We start from the raw sequence: 1,233 nt of genomic DNA, 5'->3' as shown, positions 1-1,233 counted from the left end.
ATTAATAGTACGGCTAACTTTGCCTTGAAAAAACAAATTCTGAACTAGGTATAAACAACTTAAATTTCTATGATGCACATATTTTGTAAACACATTTTGGACCTCAATGTTATTGCTAGCATCACTCATTAAATCATCAATAATCAACAAATTGTTTTTATCTAAAGGCAACAATGTATCAACACACAAAGAAGATGGCAATCCTTCAACGAAATTCACATTTCTAATTTTCAATAACTGGTCATACAATGGTTGCCAGCACAAAAAAATATATACAACATTTTCAATCTGTTTTGAAATGAGCTTATCGGCATTTTCAATCAACATTTTCACAAAATATGTTTTACCGCTGTTTGAAGGACCTGACACAATTAGACTAAAAGGATGTTGTAGTCTAAAATCAAAACCATCAGTCTCCCTAACAGCCATGGTATGGTAAAGTTCTCAGATCAGGAAAAACTCTGCATATCGTGTACACAACTTGAAGTCTTGCAGCTAATGTTTTATTTATAGTTCGAAAGCCTTTTTATTTCTCAGATACTTAAATTGTCTCCTATTGTTCGGATAGTAGATAGGGTGATATCTATCTCAGCTTAAATCCCACAATGTCCGAGGCTCTGCGTTGCAGTATAAAACCGGAAAACGGTATGGATGTGATGCGCTTTTTGTCATGGAAAATAACACTATTTCAATGTCGTTTACAACAAGTCACAAGCTATTTCTTTTAACTCATCGCCATCATTGTGAGTGGACTGTTTTGCATCTGTTTTGTCATCCCGTCTTGCGTATGTGTGTCCCGATCCCGTATTGTGTGTGTGTGTGTGTGTGTATATGAGTGTCCCCCTTCGGTCAGTGACGTCACTACGCAGGAGGAATACCCGTTCTTTTAGATCGGTTATAAAGGAAGGAGAGCCACGGAGCCTCTTTTCCTATGGTGCAAAAGCGCATGCATTTGAAATTTTAAAAGAAAGTTTTAAATTTTAAAAGAAAGTTTTAAAACAAGAACGATAAATAAACACTCGCGCATGCATTTGCAAACATCATGTAACAGACCTAAATTTTAGTCATGCAATTTAATAAATTTATGAGAATTGATACCCAATTATGAATTCATAATTGAAGATTCATAAAATCAAAATTTTATTCCTCGTTTCAGGGCACCACCGGAGTTGTTATAATCCTAGAGTCTCCGGACCTCTAGGTAGTTTTGAATAATTATACAATTATTACTAG

The sequence above is a fragment of the Micropterus dolomieu genome, linkage group LG06, assembly GCF_021292245.1.
Source record: "Micropterus dolomieu isolate WLL.071019.BEF.003 ecotype Adirondacks linkage group LG06, ASM2129224v1, whole genome shotgun sequence".
Lineage (NCBI taxonomy): Eukaryota > Metazoa > Chordata > Actinopteri > Centrarchiformes > Centrarchidae > Micropterus > Micropterus dolomieu.
The sequence above is the reverse complement of the archived record's forward strand: the minus strand, read 5'-3'. Positions refer to the sequence as shown.